Here is a 19,489-nt window from a genome sequence, read left to right on the forward strand (position 1 = left end):
ACACGTATGCTTAACCTCTTGGAGATTAAATATTTCTACGTACTTCTTTGAATAATTAGTTGGGCCTACCACCCAATGCTTGGTAATACCAAGAACTAAGGAAAAACCAGTGGATTGATTTGCCGGATCTGCTCTACTCATTTTTCTCTCTTCCATAATCCACTTCTTGATCCTCTTATGTTTGTCAAAGAAGTAATACCACAATCACCGTATCTCATACAATAAGGTATTAATTGAGTACTCTATCTTCAAAGGTACTACCCACTGAAGGCTATGTTATAATTAGGTTTTGTTACTTATTAGGCTCCCAAAAATTTAATGTCTCTATCTCACTTTAAGATTTATTGAAAATTAATCAGTATGTATCATTTTATTTAAAAAGGAGAAGTAAGAATCTCGAGAAACTAAAATAATAGATATACTTTTGGAGAATGATTCGCAAAGACCCAACTAAAGCATTTGATTAATACACACAAAAGCAGATGCTCATTCTTTCCCATAATGTTGTGAGAAATGATCTAGTGTGTGATTTACATAGAAATTTGGCATTGGACATTTTCATCGGGATTCTAACTATACATCGTTGATGAATTAATCCAACTAATCCATATATAACATTTCCTATGATTAGTTCATAGGTACATCAGTTATATTAAGAACTTTTGATGATGGGGATTTCAGACATGTAGGTTTACAATTGGCCTCTTAAAACACCATATCTCACTCAAATTCCCAGGTGCAAGTAATACTCAGTACAAATCACAACGAAGGGACTTGAATTCAAGATCTCTCCATTTTTAGAAGAATACATTGGCCACTACACTCAATGTTTGTTGATTTTCAAAATGGGTAAGGGTATCATTATCACAATACATTTTATTATAAAACAACCAATCTAAGTTTTAAATCTGGGGAGGTTGACCAATTATTAAGTGATAAGCCATCAAATCAACATCTTGCTACCTTGATTATTCATGATCTTCGTCATTAATTGGTCAGACCCAACACCATATCTAACGGTCACATGTTTGTTGGAATCTGGCTCACACTAATTATCAAATGATTTGCCTCTAATAGGTTTTAACTCCCAATAGTAACACAATAAATAATATTGAAAATAAAAAATTCCTTTATTAGTAAAGGAAATAGTTTAAAACTTGAAAGCCCTAATGAGTTTAAAAAAACTTAATTAAATTTATAAATATTTGGAAACAATTTTTAGTATTTTAAAATTAACAATAATATTTTTTTTTCTCTACACAGTTTTAATCAAGAGAAACTTATTCGATGGAGATTACGAATTCGCTGGGAAAACATGTTTTGGGAATTAAAGTGAATAGTGTAACCAAATTGGAATTTTGACATAAGTTGCGCACGTTTTGAGAAAAATCCCTATAAATTAAGCACTTGCTACATATGGATTGGTGTGTTATAAGAAAACTTGTGGTGTTAATAGAAGCTATCCTAGTTAAATGTTCTTGTATTACTCACATGAGTTTCTAACCCAACTTGGTGTATTTTTGAGTTGACTTAATGGTACTAGAGTTGACTCAACAAGGAGGTTCCATCAAATCTTGGCTTGGGGTCGAGTAACCTAGAAATCCAACCAAGTCGCCCACTTGAGGACTTTTAAAACCATGTTACAAGACGACTTCCCAAAGAAAATAGCCAACTGCTCCTCATATATCCAACTCCCATTATAATAGTGCGTGCATATAGAGTAGGGTTATTCCTGGTCCCCGGGAAATCTTGCCATTGATACTGTTGGTACAGCCCAACATCATCTCCTTCATTGCCTTTTGAATGAATAATGATAATTATAATAAAAATTTACCTAACCTCTATGGTGACAATGATACATGTCATACATTTAATGATTTGGACCCACCTATCAAAATCGTTGATCTTAGCTTATCCATTGCTTTGATCATGTAATTGGATCTAATTTGGCTTAGGAGGTCTAATACATTAAGGGATATCAATATTGATTCGAATTTTATGATGACAAAATTACAAAATATGAGGTTATCAGTGTCGGTCAAACACCACTCTCTAAATATTAGATTAGATAATCACCTCAGTAAAATTCAATTACAGTTTTACAGAAGCGCTCTACAAAATTCTGTTTGTGAACAATTTTTCGACTAACGTTGTGGCAGTTGGTCAAACCAAATTGACAAAATCAAGGTTTGGGAATAATTCGGCAAGAGAAAAATTTTGGAAAAACTAAGCCAATAAAAAAAAAATTTAATGTCTCTTATGGATGATATAGTGGTGTATAATTCATACATTGAACCTATTATTTAAACAGAAATAAAAAAATTCACCATATAAAAATATATTATTAAAAAAAATTTCATATTGAACATAATAGAAAAAATTCACTTTTCAAAATTTTGCAAATAGGTCGAGATTAAATCATTGATTGAAATAATACCAAATTAATCATGACTTTCTAAAAAAATCAGAGAATTTTGTCACTTTGGATAAAATTTTTCTAAATGCAATCTTCTTCAACCTTTACCCATCCTAAATTTTTCTTCCTCAGATCAGTCGTCTTTATTCTCTTGGATAAAATTGTTTTCCCTCATCTTCAACTTTAAAATTTTTATCTATTTCAACTTTCAAGCCTCAATTACAAGATATGGTTTTAGATTGTTGAAAACAATAAAATATTGAGTAGGAAAAAACTAGGGTTTTCTAAAGGGGCAAAAGATGAGGTTGCATACATACCATAGAAATTGAAGAGCTTGAATATGACAAATCTTTGGAGAAAATCAAGGGTTTTTAGCCAAAGAGTGGACTGACATTCATGGAGTAAATTGGCTTGAAAGGAAATCACACGGCCCATTTTTTAAGATCTTGAGTGGCCATTAAATACTAAATGACCTTGGGACAAGATAGCATATCCTTCTAACTAAAATGGTCTAAATAATCGTATGAGATTCAATGGTCGTAATAATTATATAGCTCTTAGGGTGAATGAATACAAGAGTGTCAAGTTTATAATATCAGTCTAAAACATCTCTATAATTATGTGATTTTCGAGTATGAAACATCAAACTATATAGATTTGGAGTCGACACTGTTCTTTTTTAGAAAAAAAGGTATGAATAAACACTCGAAAAATAATTTGAAAAAAATATTTTTCTTGTAGTGACTCTCGTACGACTAAAGGACATTGATCTACCTAAGATTTATGAAAGGGTTCCGTTTAGAAAATAAGAAAGGTATTAGGTACCCAATTTCTCCACCTTAGGTGATAATCTTATATTCGATCATTTTTCGAAAATAAAAGAGAAATAAAGAAAATCGAGAAAATCCAATTTTGTGCTCTTGGATTCAAAGGACTTTAATCTCGACTTTCATCAAGAGAGGTTCCTTATGAAATAAAGAAGTCCATTTTGTCATAGATGCCTTTGGAATTCAAGTTTTGAAGAATGTGAGCTTGTTGGTCAATGATCCATTTTCATAAGAAAGGGACCCAATGCCTTATCCTCAAAAACATTTGATAGTGGGTGCAAAAGTGTAAGAATTGTTTTAGAGAATTTTTTTTCAAAATAGGCTTCAACCTTACCTTTTTTATTTAGCCGAAACCTAATCTACAAGGTGTAGGAGAGGGTATCCATTACTTCTTAACGTTGTTCTAAAAAAAATAAAAGAAAAGAGGGAGAGGTAGAAGGGAAAATATGGAAGTGAAAGAAGGGGGATTAATATTATTTCATTTTTTGTCCTCACCCTACTTTGTTCTTATTTCCTTTTTTTAGTCTTCAAAATGTGAACTTCTTGACTTTGAACTTTGAGGGTAAGAATTAAAAGTATTCTAGTGTAGGGATCAAGGTTTTGAGAGAAGTGGTATTAGAATGTTGAGTAGGGATTTAAAAGAGGTTTTTAAAGAGATTGAGTGAGATGGGAAAGTTGAGTGATGGAAGAATTCTTAGAATTGAGATGCTTGAGTGAGAGGACTTAAACATGGGGGTTTGTGAAAGAGGCATGAACTTTTATAAGTTTTTGAGGGACTTTTTAGGGCTAGGATGGGAAAAAAGTAGAAAGTTATGGAAAATGACTTGGGATTTATGAGAGTTTTGGTTGGAATTTAAAGTTAGTGAAAGGTAAAAGTGATAAATGGTGTGAGTGAATCTTTTTGACCCATGTTACATGCTTTTGGCCCATATAGGTTAGATCTCTCAACCTATTCTTAGGTTTAGTATGACCTAAGTGAGGTAGTTGATAGAGGGAATGGCTAAGGTATGACGGTTAGTTGATTTTGGAAGGGTAGAGAAGATGGTGACATATGTCAAAAGTTAATGAGAGTGTGAGTTAGATGAATTGATTTAGGAGATTGGGGTGGGGGGAGGGGTAAGAAGATGACTTGTGAAATGTTTTGAGAAGAGTTTGATGGGGTTAGGTGGTTGTATGTGGTATGACGTATAAATAATAATGGGGATGATGAGAATGATTTCTTTTGGGAGGTTGGTTGTGGGACTAACATGTGTCCTTTTTGATGATTATGAATTTTTGGTGTTGATTGGTTAAGATTATGGATATAGATAAATGATTTTGAGCTTGAGTAGATGTTGGGTTTAAAATGGGGCTTTTGTATGTTGTGCTTAGCATTAGTTGTGGTTTAAATTAGGTTGGGTTAAACTTAGGTTTAGGTGAGGCTTAGTTTAAAAATTGAGTGGAACCTTAGGATTGGATTGGGTTAGTGTAGACACTCAAATTTGGACTGACCCTCAATGTAAAGTGTCTCAAAATCCACAAAATTTGAATGGGTACCAAAAGCCTAAACCTCCAAAAAGAAAGTAATATTTGTTTTTTCAAATAAATGGCCTAAGGCCTTTTCTTACATGGCCCATGGGTTAAAGACCTACCTCACATCTCTTCTATTTTATCATCACTTTAACATTCATCCCAACCCTAATCTAATTCAACTCAACTCATTCCTATGCTTACTTAATTCACCACCTAAACCCATTGAACTTAAAATTAATCACCATATCTATTCAACCCATTACCCAACCATTCTACCTAAACCCAACTCTCAACTCAAACTCGAAGATTACAACCAATCACCCAAGATTATCAAAGTGGGACATATATCACCACCTCAACCCACCCCCTCATTAAATTACCTATTCTCATTATCTTTTTCTAACAAACCACCTACCCGCGTCACAACCCACACCATTATCTCATCATTCTCTTTAAATCCATCATCATAAGTCATCCTCAAACCATTTATTTCCCATCAATTCGTTTAAATACTTCATCTTCACACTTTTTAGACACATGTTACCACATCCTTCATCATCTTAAAATCTAACTTACACAACCCACTCTTTTAACCAAAAAATCATATCCCTTTACCCCACCTAACACTCAACTCAAATGGGTTGAAGGATCTAACATATTTGGGTAAAAAATGACCCACTTACACTCCCTTTCAAAAATGTCCTTTCATCACCCTTAATTTACACACATTCCTGCTCACCAATCTCACACCATTCTATCCCTTTTAATTATTTCACCCTATTCTATCTCTCCCCACTTTCAACCCTTTACTCACTTTCAATTTCCTCATCTTACTTTCAACTTTCAAACTCTCATCTCATAATCTCTATTATACAAGTGAACCACGACAAGTCAAAAAAGGTTAAATAAAAAATAAGGTAGGTTTTGAACAAAAAAAAAAAAGAAAAGTTCCCTTTCTTTATCTCTTTCCCTTCCACTTCTCCCTTTTTTTCTTTTATTTTTATTTTTATTTGGATTTAAGACTACAAAAAACCACTTCTACTTTCAATAGATTAGGTTCCGGCTTGGTTGAAAGGGTAGAGGTAAACGAGTTTTCTTAAAACAAAACATTTTTTAAATTCCTACACCAATGCACACACCACCAAAAATTTGAGACTAAGACCTTGTCCCTTTCCCTATGGAAATGGGCCGTCGACTAAAAAAAAGTCTACATTTATCTAAACTCGTTCAAAGTTATGGACTATAGAAGGGCTCATTTTTCAATAAGGAAGCCCTTTTTGATTTAAACCGAAATCAAAGTCCCTCGCACTTGAGGGCACAAACTAATTTCTCAACTTGTTTTATTTTTATTTTCAAATCGATTAAATCCAAGGTTACCACCAATGATGGAGGGAGTGAGATGCCTAACTCCTTTCCTACTCCCTAATATGGACCCCTTACCTAGATTTATAGTAAACTAATGGACCTTATTCATATGAGAATCACTAACAAATTTTTTTTCTTCGAAAAGTACTTCTTGGGTGATCATTTACACCCTTTTTTAAAAAGAATGGTGACGAATCTAAACTCAAGTACGAGAGATATTCGAAATCGAAAATCTCATGTTTGCAGTTAGGATAAAAATAATAATTGGGTTTGGATTTAGTTAATTTTTAGGAAGTTGGTGGGCTTTAGTGGAAATAACTTTGGAATTAGGAATTAGACTTAAGGGGTTTTATAGTAGACCTTTAGGTCAATTGGGCCTTAGGGATCCTTTATTTGAAATAAAAGTAATTTTTGCAGGTTCGGACCTTAAACCCATTTTTATTTTAAAACACAATTTTTAGAACTTTTTTGCATGGGTCTATTCAAATCGAGATATCCACAATCTTCATAGTGATATATGTATGTAGGCAGCTGAAATAGGAAAGCATGATTACTTGTTGGACCATGTTTTGGTATGGCCCATAGGCCTCTACGAATTCAATTTTAGCAATTTTTGGTTTCCAAAATAATTAAATGAAAGGCCAATACTATTAGTAACCCAATATTTTCAAGATTCTAAAAGAGGACATTCCAATGAGTTCCCCAAAGACTTACTAAGTAAGTAAGGATTGCACCCTTACTAAGGGTCCTTGGGCTCATCTCTTGGCATTTAAAAAAATAATATGATGCTTGAAGGTGAAAGTGCCCTCGATCCGCGGGGTGCGCGGATCCGCTTTTGACCCTTGAGGTTTGGGAGTCGCCACCTAGTCATTGTGGTCTAGGAAACAAAATGACTTTAACATGGATAAAAAGAACTAATCTACCATAAAAAATCTGAGTTCGGGGATCATGTTACGGGATTGGAAGGTGTTAGGCACCAACCCCGCCCGGCCAAAGCCGGTCTCTACTAACTTCCCAAATATATCACATTGCTAAAAACCTAGATAAAAACAAAAATAAAAATTTCGTACCTTTCCGATAGCAAAGATTTTGCTCCCTCAGATCTGACAAAAAGAGCTCCTTGTACTGTACTCCCTTGTTTCGTTCTGCCTCCGGATTTGACTTCGGATCTCCTAGATCAAGGTATCTCCTTGTTTCTGAATCTGAACTCTTCAAGTTTGTTGCGGATTTAGGGGTGTTTTTGAAGGGATTTTAGGTGTTTTCTAGACTAAAATTGAAGGGGGGATGTTAGGTAAGGAATTGGGGCTTCAAAACTAGGGTTTGTGGGGGCTAGGGGAGCTTCTAGACCTACTTCTCCTAGGGTTTATGATTTGATACCAAAATAGGGTGTGAGCACCTCTATTTATAGATGTTTTTAAGGGTTGATTTGGATAGAGTTAATATTTAATTAGAGTTCTTTTAATTAGAGTTGTGTTTTAGTTAGACTTGTTTTAGGTAGAATTGTGTTTTAATTAGAATTGTTTTAGGTAGAATTATTTTTAAGTTAGAACTCTATTAGATAGAGTTATTATTTAATTAGAATTCTATTATGACTTTTGGTCTTATTAATTGACTTTTAATGTTTTGACTTTAGTCTTAATTGATTGACTTTTAATATCTTGACTTCAGTCTTGCTTAATTGACTTTAATTTTGACTTCAGTCTCACTTAATTGACTTTAATACCTTGACTTCAGTCTTGCTTGATTGACTTTAATTTTTTGGAGAACCCCCCTCTAAAATATCTTTAATTCTTTGGACCCCCAAATGGAGGGGTCCTTAAAGAAATATCCCACGAACCCTCAACAATTTTACCCGAAAGTCCGATTGATCGATTTTTCAGGTTCAAAATTTTAAATTAATTTCATTAATGTTTCACTTTAATTATTTAATTTTTTATTTATTAATTTCAAAATTTTTAATTATGAAAATTGTGAAATTACTGTTTTGCCCTCAGAGAGGACTTTTCATGTTTTAAGTCGATTTTTAATGTTCTAGGATGTTTTAGAATCGATTTTTTGTAAGGAATCAAATGAAAATATTAGTTTGTGTCATTTATGAAATTTTTTGTGTGAAATAGTCATGAACTTAATGAGGGGCATTTTCGTAATTTTGTCAAATTCTGTTAAAATTGGCGAAATGATTTATTTGATTTCAATTTGTTATTTGATGTGTTTGAAAGGTTTTCCTAAGCGTAATGTAGGCTCTAGGGTTGTTTTGATGTTGGGGTATTTTGGTAATTTGATAGTTTTTTAGTGATTTTTATCGTGAAGCTTCTTTTTGTCTGAAAAATGATGATTTCTATGTTTCTGGAGTTGTATTTTCCTAGCGTAGCGTGGTTTCTAAGGTTTTGTCAATTCGAGATACCTCATCCGGATTTCTGAAATATATCGGGTAAGAAAATAAAGCAATGGAATACACAGCCATCATTGGGAATCATTGCGATCGGGCTGACGAGTTGATTAATCAGGCGGATGCACAAATGGGGTGTCTACAGATGCCCCTCTTTGGTAGAGGGTTGAAGCAAACTAGATAGCAAATCTATTTTGGTAGATAGTGCGATATCCGAATGTCAAAGTTAATGACAGTTCATTTTGCAGCCTGATTTAGCAATTCGTCGGTGTTCGGATCCTTGAGGGTAAAGCTCTCCCCGAATTAAAAGGTTGTCAGGTCCTTGAGTGTGAGCTCTCACTGACAGTGTCAGATCCTCGAATTTTAGAAAATTCTCCCTGACTAATGTAAAAGTGCACGTGTGTGCAATGGTGTGATGCTTACTGAGTAAAAATGTGTCAGGTCATAGAGATCTTCTCTCACTGACAATAATGATTCAAAATTGAGATGCACTTATGCAATGAAAACAATCATGGCAAGGTTTAACAATGTGGTAATTGGAGTCATAACATTGTAGGAACTTCATTAAATCCCATTTGAAATTCTTTTTTAGAGTTCGAAAAAATGAGTTTCATTTATCGAATTCGAACCTATTGTAACCACGCTTCTCGGGCTAAAGGACTTAAATAATCTTGTTAATTCAATATGATTCAAACAAAGCTGGAGTCTCATTTCTCGGACTCTAGATAAGGTTTACGGGAACTTAAACAATCCTATTAAATATGGAGTCTCGTTTCTCGGACTCGAGCTAAGGTTTGCAGGCACTTTAAAAAGCCTATGATTCAAAACGTTGGAGTCTTGTTTCTCAGACTCGAACTTAGGTTTATAGGCACTTCAAAAAACCTATATATTATTCAAAAAGTTGGAGTCTCATTTCTCGGACTTGAACTTAGATTTATAGGCACTTCAAAAAGCCTATTCATTCTATGATTCAAAAAATTGGAGTCTCGTTTCTCGGACTCGAACTTAGGTTTATAGGCGCTTCAAAAAGCCTATTCATTCTATGATTCAAAAAGTTGGAGTCTCGTTTCTCGGACTCGAATTTAGGTTTGTAGGCACTTCAAAAAGCCTATTCATTCTATGATTCAAAAAGTTGGAGTCTCATTTCTCGGACTCGAACTTGGGTTTGTAGGCACTTCAAAAAGTCTATTCATTCTATGATTCAACAAGTTAGAGTCTCGTTTCTCGGATTCGAACTTAGGTTTGTAGGCACTTCAAAAAGCCTATTCATTCTATGATTCAAAAAGTTGGAATCTCGCTTCTCAGACTCGAACTTACTAAGCCACGTTTATCGAGCTTAGATTTATAGGAACTTAAACAATCCTATTAATTCATTCTATGATTCAAAATCGAGCTCAAAGTTTGAAAGATCAGGCCTTTATTGGCTTATCATGTATCTGGATTCGTAATTATCATTGGGCTTCGCCGGACTTTTAAACTTTTGTATGATTTTCTTTTTATCATGTGATTAAGAACAAAAACTTTGGAATTAAATGACCTTCAAAAATGCCCCTAGTTTCAAGGTTGACTTTAACTGGGACTTGACTACGAGACTGATGGAATGGATTACGCTTGAAAAATATGGACTCTGATGTATGATACATAGAAGAACTGACATTCTCTTAAATTTAAGACTCTTAAGATTATCATATGTGCAATAAAGAATTGATCATTTTCTTTCAAATTTCTTTTGAAAAATGCTTGAGCTGAACTTAAAAAATCTTTATAAATATTAGAATAAAGATCTTCCTCTTCAAAGTGGTTGACGATTCTACATCTTCCATTAGCGAACACTTGAACAAGTAAACATACTTTTGAAGATCCTACAATGGTCAAGATGACTTCTGATTTTTTCGACTTCAATATTGTCTTTGTCGGATGTGAGCTCTTGGCTCAAAGACAAATATCGTGGCTTGAATGGTTCTGCAGTTTCTGCACAAGCTTCCTTCTGAATTTTTCTTCTTGACGGGACCTTTCCTCCCATTTGATGATGCCCTAATTTTTGCCTAGATCACCTCTTTAGGTTTTCAATCTAGCGGGCTTTGTTTTTCTTTTTCTGATGATGCCTTGATTTTTGCCTAGGTCGTCTTTTCAGGTTTTCAACCTAGCAGGCTTTCTTTTTTATGGTTATGTCCTAAATTTTGCCTAAGCCACCTTTTCAGGTTTTCAACTTAGCGGGCTTTTTTTTTTTTTCTTGATGATCTTGTATAACCAACTCGACAACTTCTTAGTTCCCTGCACCTTAACCGAGTCAATTAGCCTTCAGGAGGACTTAATAGGTGGGCTTAGGATATGGTTTAGAAAGAAAAGATATAAGGCTCAACTTCCCAAAATGTCCCTAGTTTGATATTCTCTCTTTTCTATCAATTATTTTGATTTTTTTTCTAAATGTCCCTAGTTTGGCATTTTTTTCTTTTTATCAATTCTTTTTTCTAATGCCCCTAGTTTGACATTCTTTTCTTTTAAACCTTTCAATAGGGGATTTTCCTTTTGGATAATACTTTCCTTAAGAGAATATTTTTTTTCATGACCGGGCCTGAAGTAACTTCTCAGGTTGCCTACGTACCCCAAATATTTCTTTTCTCTTTTGTGATCAGGTCAAAACGTAGTTCATACTAAGATTCCCTCCCAAGGTTGGTCGGTGTGGTTTAGAAAAAAAAATGCTATTGATTTTTTTTAAAGGCTGCGAGGGGCTAAAGAAGGTTATCTTCATCTTGGTAAGACAGGAAAATGGTTCGACCAATGAATGCCTCCTTTTGTGAAATACTACTTGATTTGGCCAAGGTTTTAGGAACTTGATGTCTTGATTGCTCTATCGAGTAAGGTCTTCTTTTGAGAATGAGTCTTCAATCTTCTTCTAAAAAAGAGTAATCTTCAGTCTTCTTCTACGGAGTGAGTGAGACTGAGTTCTTTGTATTTGACATTGACTCGTTCAACTATTTTCAAACTTCAAAAGAAATCTCATATTCTTTTGTGAATGATAACTTTCTTCACTTGTGTAAAAAACATGGTAGATTCACTTGTAAGTCTTAGCATCTTTGTTGATGCTTTCAGCTATATTATCTTTAATCGATAATCTTTGACTTTGAAATCACTCTTGACTTGATCTATGTTTTTGTGTAATTCATCCATATATCCTTATGAGATCATGCAAGAAATATTGTTGAATTTCTCAAGTAAGTTTACTATTCTCTCATGTTCTCTTGAGGATAATGTATCACCAATTTGCACTTCTTGAGTGTACTCTTTAATTCCAATTTTATCAAATTTGATTAGTGAGCTTTAAATCATTTCTCATGTTAGATTGTATGCTCAAATCATTATTACACGCATGATAATCAGAAGCTTCTATATTTTATTGGAATTGAAAAAACATAGACTGACAAACTCGACTAAAATTTGAAAGTTGAAGAAAGGCTAACGTAACTGAGACAACTAACTGGATCTAAAGACTGACAAAAACTGGATTGAAACTCAAAGAAAACTCAGGGACAATTATCTACAAAGAGAGAATGTCTTTCTGGGTGGATGGACTACTAGACTTGACATTGGTACTTGGACTAGACGATTCTTTTGAATGACCCAAAATGACACAGATGAGGGTTTAGAACGTTTAGGGACACCTAAGATTAACCATCGATTCTGAAGGTTTGACTCTTATCCACATGATTAAAGTTTCGATATAGAATAGCCCAAGTCCGGTGGAAAATATCAAATCCAAATGCACCATAAGTCTATAGTGACCAAGAAAGTGAGAAATGTTAGATGCGGGTCTACCCCTGATTGGGATTGAACCTTTGATCAGATAAATTAATTTGATCTTAAGATCGAATCTTTCTAGATAAAGTGGTCTAGATCTTTAAAAGTGAAACCAATTAGTCCAACTGATTTGGTATTGATCAGTTTGATCCATTTGTCCATTGAGTCAACTGGTTTAAGTGGTTCAAATTAATTAGTACATTCCACCGATTGGGTAGGACCGATATTGCGGGTTTTGTTTGATTATTCTGGATCGGTCTGCCCACCTACCTGTTGGTTGGATTGAATAAAGCAACCCAGGAACACCCATAGTCAATTCGGGTCGTGACCTATATGAAGGCTTCTAGACTCTAGGTTTACTACGTGCAATGCATTTTTATCTAGCCACCCTTGCCCAAGCACACCTATATACTTTTCGATACGTGGTGACTTGGTTTGATATACCGTATATGTGATAATCTAAAACCTCAATTTACTTCTCTGAAGCCAAAAACAGCCAGTTCGATCTCCAGTTGAGAGGTGACGCACAATGCTGAGCAAGGGCCCACTTAAATACCTCTCGTCTAGAATAGACGTAGTCTATCCCCCTCGTACAGTAGGGTACAGCGGGGCAAGATCTTGCTTAGGCACCGGTTTTGACCAAGAAGTGAATTGATATACTTAGATTATCTTTTTATACCTACGGGTACGAGTCAAGAGTTGTAGCTTTCATAAATGGTTTGGCATCCCACGAGGGGACCGACCACGTACTAGTACTACGTTGGCAATCGGGACATGTGACTGTGTGGCTTACAATAGGACAAAGGCTCAGGTTGCCCCAGCCTAGGTGCATCAATATATCTCTCAGAATCACCTGATCAGACGGTATTAATGCCCCCAGTTTGATATACCCTAAAGTACGTGACTGGAGTTGTGGGTTTCATGAATGACGTCGCATCTCCGAAGAGACCGGGCCACGCACTAGTGACACGTTAGCTAAATGGGACGTATAAGTGAGTAAAACAGTAAACGTGCATGTGGTGTATGCAAAACAGGGTGGGGTGTGCCCGGGACATTTTTCAAACAAATGGGCCCATGGATCCAATCAAACCAATCATACATTTAATCAAAACCAAAATCATTCAAATCATATGAATATTCAATTAAGATCACATTATTCCCATCACATAAGCACATTAACATTACGATACACATCAATCATGTATTTCAAGCAAGATCATGGTAAATTAATCAATAAATATGGCATATGATAATGATCAAACAAACATTGCAATATGCATAATTTTTATAATTTTTAAGGTCCAATCAATGATCACTTTTGGGTGATCCAAAATAAATCGAGATTCCAATAGGTGTTACATTGATGATAGAATGACAATGGTTGAAATGAGCTCACTCTCAAGAACATTAATTGTGCCAACATTAGATAAATTCAGATTTTCTGTAAATTAGGAAAATACAATCTGAACTTGCATCGATGATATCTAAGGTTCTCGATAACGAAATCGAGTGAACTCAAGTTCTAAATTAATCTACTCGACGAGATCTACATTTTATTAATAGGTTCCCAGACTTAATTCTCACTAGAATATTCTGTAAAAAAAATTTAACGTTGCAGTCCCAACTTTCATTCAGAAATAATTCCAGATTTACAGATTGAACTTGCATCGATGATATCTAAGGCTTCTGATAACGAAATTGAGTGAACTAAGATTCTAAATTAATCTACTCGACGAGATCTACGTTTTATTAAGAGGTTCCCAGACTTAATTCTCACTAGAATATTCTGTAAAAAAGTTTTAACGTTGCTGTCCCAACTTTTATTCAGAAATAATTCCAGATTTACAGATTGAACTTGCATCGATGATATCTAAGGCTTCCGATAACGAAATTGAGTGAACTCAGATTCTAAATTAATCTACTCGACGAGATCTATATTTTATTAACAGGCTCCCAGACTTAATTCTCACTAGAATATTCTCTAAAAATGTTTTAATATTTCTGTCCAACCTTCATCATTTCATTATTTTCATAGGTTAATTTGAATCTTTCATTATTTAGGAGTCATCAAAAAGTGATCCTTAATTAAAAAAAAAATGCAATACCCAAAATCATCTACAATCAAGATAAAAAAATAAATAAAGAGAAAAAATAAATAAAATAAATCTAACTAAATAAAAAAAATTAGGTCATCTTGGCAATGCTCCCATACTTGGGGTTTTTCAAGTTTGATCATCAATAATCCCCAGTGGAGTCGCCACTGAAAGCGTCCTCGATCCGCGGGGTGTGCGGATCCGCTTTTGACCCTTGAGGTTTGGGAGTCGCCACCTAGTCATTGTGGTCTAAGAACCAAAATGACTCTAACATGGATAAAAAGAACTAATCTACCATAAAAAATCTGAGTTCGGGGATCATGTTACGGGGTTGGAAGGTGTTAGGCACCAACCTCGCCCGGCCAAAGCCGGTCTCTACTAACTTCTCAAATATATCACATTACTAAAAACCTAGATAAAAACAAAAATAAAAATTTCGTACCTTTCCGATAGCAAAGATTTTGCTCCCTCAGATCTGACAAAAAGAGCTCCTTGTACTGTACTCCCTTGCTTTGTTCTGCCTCTGGATTTGACTTCGGATCTCCTAGATCAAGGTATCTCCTTGTTTCTGAATCTGAACTCTTCAAGTTTGTTGCGGATTTAGGGGTGTTTTTGAAGGGATTTTAGTTGTTTTCTAGACTAAAATTGAAGGGGGGATGTTAGGTAAGGAGTTGGGACTTCAAAACTAGGGTTTGTGGGGGGCTAGGGGAGCTTCTAGACCTACTTCTCCTAGGGTTTATGATTTGATACCAAAATAGGGTGTGAGCACCTCTATTTATAGATGTTTTTAAGGGTTGATTTGGATAGAGTTAATATTTAATTAGAGTTCTTTTAATTAGAGTTGTGTTTTAGTTAGACTTGTTTTAGGTAGAATTGTGTTTTAATTAGAATTGTTTTCGGTAGAATTATTTTTAAGTTAGAACTCTATTAGATAGAGTTATTATTTAATTAGAATTCTATTATGACTTTTGGTCTTATTTAATTGACTTTTAATGTTTTGACTTTAGTCTTAATTGATTGACTTTTAATATCTTGACTTCAGTCTTGCTTAATTGACTTTAATTTTGACTTCAGTCTCACTTAATTGACTTTAATACCTTGACTTCAGTCTTGCTTGATTGACTTTAATTTTTTGGAGAACCCCCCTCTAAAATATCTTTAATTCTTTGGACCCCAAATGGAGGGGTCCTTAAAGAAATATCCCACGAACCCTCAACAATTTTACCTGAAAGTCCGATTGATCGATTTTTCAGGTTCAAAATTTTAAATTAATTTCATTAATGTTTCACTTTAATTATTTAATTTTTTATTTATTAATTTCGAAATTTTTAATTATGAAAATTGTGAAATTACTGTTTTGCCCTCGGAGAGGACTTTTCATGTTTTAAGTTGGTTTTTAATGTTCTAGAATGTTTTAGAATCGATTTTTTGTAAGGAATCAAATGAAAATATTAGTTTGTGTCATTTATGAAATTTTTTGTGTGAAATAGTCATGAACTTAATGAGGGGCATTTTCGTAATTTTGTCAAATTCTGTTAAAATTGGTGAAATGATTTATTTGATTTCAATTTGTTGTTTTATGTGTTTGAAAGGTTTTCCTAAGCGTAATGTAGGCTCTAGGATTGTTTTGATGTTAGGGGTATTTTGGTAATTTGATAGTTTTTTAGTGATTTTTATCGTGAAGCTTCTTTTTGTCTGAAAAATGATGATTTCTATGTTTCTGGAGTCGTATTTTCCTAGCGTAGCGTGGTTTCTAAGGTTTTGTCAATTCGAGATACCTCATCCGGATTTCTGAAATATATCGGGTAAGAAAATAAAGCAATGGAATACACATCCATCATTGGGAATCATTGCGATCGGGTTGACGAGTTGATTAATCAGGTGGATGCAAAAATGGGGTGTCTACAGAATGTTGTAGAGGAAGAAATTCTATGAATTTCGAAGAAAAAAAATTCAAAAAAAAAAGTTATTTTTTATTGTTGGATTTCATTTTTAAGTTTAGGAGTTATTTGGTAGTACGGTAGCCATCCATTTTCAAAACCTTGGATCTTATATTTCAAAATAATTTTTTTTATGTGAGTTTTTCGATGAGACTTAGGGGTATGTGTTGTTGGATTTCTGATATGGTAATCCATTTAAGCAAAACGACCCTTACTAAGGCTAAAGAATCCTACTATGTTAGTAAGTAACGGTTTCACTATTCCTATTATGTATTGGTAAATGAATTTGATGGTTTAGGATCTTGCTAATTGGAGAGTGAATTTTTTTCTTATAGTATTGTGAGCAAATTTGCTCACAGCCCAACAACCGTTTGACATGTGGTGCAAATGACATAAGCAAGATTATGGTTATCTAACAGTTCAAGTACAGTTGATATAGTTGAGGCGCAGTCAAAATATGGTTTTTTGGGGTGGAATGTGTGGCGTCAACCTATAGGGTTTACGGTTTTTCTAATTTCTTCCCTAGCAGAATGTGAGAGATTACCTTTTGATTTACCAGAAGCAGAGGAAGAATTAGTAGCAGGTTATGAAACCAAATAATCTCTCTTTTGCCTACATGTACTTTTCCCACAAATTTTAATTTTAAGATTAGAAATCTTAAAATGGGTCATTGGGCCCACATGGATAATCACATTGATGATCTAACACCATATCCTTCTAGATTTCAAGAAAATACTCATATTCATAAGGAAAAAAAAAAATTCAAAGGAAAAAGTTTTTCGAGCTTGACTCAAGGTGTTGAAAATGGATGGCTATCAAGCATCCAAATTTAAATTTAAAATTTAATGGAGAGAAATAACCTTTTTCTAATTTATTTTTTAAAGTTCATAGAATTTTGTCTTCTACAAGTCCATGGCATCAGATCATGTTTTTGAATGCCATAAAGTGATTTGATGACAAAATTTCTTTTTTCCTATTTGTACAGAGAGAAATTTTCTCTCTTATTGCTTATGTCATTTTCTCTCTTTTTTTAAAAATATTTATTTATAAGAATTCATTAATAAAAGCAAGATCGGCAAAGATGACTAATTAAGCAAGAATTAATACAAAGGGAACTACTTAATAACCATTCAACATATTCTATCCCAATTGCCTAAAATCCTCAAAGAAGACCCCCCTTAAAATCCTTGGGCACCTTCGAAAAAATGAAAAGAAGACCCAAAATAGACAAAATTGCTGCCTTACAATCCTTTGTCATTCCATTGAAAGTGCGACTATTATTCCATGGTATGGGTAATTGAGTTCTCGATTGATATGTTTATAAATTTAAGAGCCCGTGTGAGTACAGGAGCCAGAAGTACTTATAACATAAGTACGCCAAGAAGTACTTATAAGTACATAAGTAGTCTTAAGTAGCTAGATATGTGTTGTAAGTTTGGATGTAGGTTCTGAGAAGTATTGTCAGAAGTACTTTTAATAAACTTTTATGTTTGGAAATTATTCTGGATTCTGTTAAAATGACCAGACAGCCCTTCTATGTAACAATTAATGTTTTTTTAACATTATAACTCAACAACTTATGCTCCAAATAAGTAACAAGTGCTGTTCTTATTCAATAAACACATTAAAACATCATTTTAAACTCAAAATATACTTTTTATTTATTTATTTAAAATCGATAGAACTTCCCCTAAATATTGGACATATAAAAATAAAACCTATATAAAAACATGACAGCTATGATATTTGTTGTTTTAGAGGACATCTTCATCCTCAAAATTTTCAAGAATAAGATAAGGTTTTTAGGGAGGTTGAAAATGATGGTCACCAAAAACATCATTTGTATAATCCACAAAGTTTTCCTATTTTTTAATGAAACTTTCACGAATTGAAGCTTTGAGGCATAGATACCTAATCCAAACTTGGTTACAATTTGCCCAAAGCAACAAAATACTCAATTTCATAAAATTAAAAATTCATCCAAATTAAATAGAATTGAATGACTGATAAAAAAAATTCAAATTGAACCCCTTCCCCTCCCCTTCAAACCGTCAAATTATTATTGAATCCCACCTTGGTTAATATGTTCATGACATGTGAGCCAAACCCTTGTTTACCTTAGCACCAACCTAAATCAATTGAAAAATGTCAAAACCTATGCACTAATCCAGAAGTAATACATAAACTTTCTTTAATTGGAGACAAATTCTTTTTGAATTGGCTGTTGTGATCCAGAGAGGAACTAAAAAATTGAATCGTATGACGAAGGGGATGGTTTATAATAAGTAGAATCCTTAATTTTGTAGATTTTGGACTCATTTAAGATATGGGTTTTGGACTAATTGATAAATAGAAAATTACCCAAAGTAAGAAAAATCCTTTGATACAACATCATCAAGGGAAATCGGATATATGGGTTTTAGGCTAATTCTTTAATGGAAAACTACCCAAAGTAAGAAAAATCCTTCGATTCAACAACAACAACAATGATGACAATGAATGAATCAATCAATTAAAAAAATAAAAATAAATAAGATATGGGTTTTGGACTAATTCTTAAATAAAAAACTATTTAAAGGAAAAACCCTTTAGGGAAAACATATATGGGTTTTGTTTTTTTAGGTAACAGAAGACAGGATCCAAACATGGAACCATAGCTCAATTAGACCCACAAACTGAAGAAACACGTCATATGTTGATCAACCATGAACAAGAAAATAAAATATGGAACAATAAAAACTAATTAAATAGGAATTACAAACAAAATAGAACTAAGTGACAACTAGGTTGGTTATCTAATTTCACTTGTTTGCCCATCTTGATCACTAGGTTGGAATTTGAGAACCTGCAACAATATAGAGAAAGTGTGTTATAGAGACATCGAGAATATCAAAGAAAGAGAGGGAGAGAGAGAGAGAGAGAGAGAGAGAGAGAGAGAGAGAGAGAGAGAGAGAGACTTCAATGCCGTTATCTGTATCGTAATCAACACCAAATCACCGCTGCAATCGTCGGAGGGAGGGGATCCTTTCGGAGGGAGAGAGATTTACGCTTGATGGTTCTGTTGAGGGTTTCAAACGAGAGAGACTCTCAAAGGTCCTTCAATCTGTGTGTGTGAGAGAGAGGGTTGGAAGTTTGAAGCAATCATGTTG

The sequence above is a fragment of the Akebia trifoliata genome, chromosome 12 (assembly GCF_017979445.1).
Source record: "Akebia trifoliata isolate Shusen 1 chromosome 12, ASM1797944v1, whole genome shotgun sequence".
Taxonomy (NCBI): domain Eukaryota; kingdom Viridiplantae; phylum Streptophyta; class Magnoliopsida; order Ranunculales; family Lardizabalaceae; genus Akebia; species Akebia trifoliata.